Here is a 976-nt window from a genome sequence, read left to right on the forward strand (position 1 = left end):
GATTTGTCATTGGAATTTCTCCTCATCTCCTATCTCCTCTGGCAGAGGGAGCCATTCCCCTTTGTCCCGTCCTTCTGGACCCTCATCAAAAGTCCCTCTCCAGCTCTCCTGGAGTCCCTTCAATTATGGGAAGGGGCTCTTAAGGTCTCTCCCTGGAGCCTTCTCTTCTCTTCTGAGCAGCCCTGCAGGGTTTTCCTTCTGTCCCTGCCTGCCAGCCCTGGAGCTGTCACAGCTGTGCTGTGACCTTTGTGTGTTGGCCATCACCCCACTGCAGCGTTGATTTGGGCATTGCCCTCCATCTGCTGCCATATTTCATGCTGCTGCTGCCCGCTGCTTGGAGCCTGCCCTCCCCATGTTGTCTTGCTGTCTATAATCCAGGGAAAGTAAATTTCAAAAAAGTATTGGTGTCTTCTGCCAGGGAGCAAGCGACAGGACAACAGGAAACAGGGGAGGTTTAGACTGAATATTTGGGAAAATTTTTTCATGGAAAGAGTTGCCCAGCCCTAGCACAGCTGCCCAGGGCAGGGGTGGAGTTCCCATCCCTACAGAGATTTGAAAGGCATGTGGATGTGGCACTTGGGGACACAGGGCGGTGGTGGCCTCAGTGCTCTGAGAGGACTTTTTCAACCTAAATAATTCTTCAACTTGCACTCGGGGAGTAGTGGGAAGTTTGATGAAAACAAAGTTCAGCATCAAGAGCCTGAAGTTCCCTTGCAGGAGGGGTTGCCCTGGTAAAGCAGCACCTGAGAGAGGGCCTGGGTGTGAGCTTTAGGCAGAGCCCGCGGCTCCGTGCTGTGCTGGCTGCAGCCAGGCCACGGGCAGCGCAGCCCTTGGGGACCTGAGGAGTGTCAAAAGGGAATAAATGAGATTTCAGCGCCGGTAGAACGGCCGCCCCTCGCACACGCTCCTTGCCCGAGCGCACCCTGCCCTGGCAGGGCTCTGCTGCCACCTGCTGCCCCCAGAGCCCGGCTCCGGG

This window comes from Lonchura striata, chromosome 8 (assembly GCF_050655825.1).
Source record: "Lonchura striata isolate lonStrDom1 chromosome 8, ASM5065582v1, whole genome shotgun sequence".
Taxonomy (NCBI): domain Eukaryota; kingdom Metazoa; phylum Chordata; class Aves; order Passeriformes; family Estrildidae; genus Lonchura; species Lonchura striata.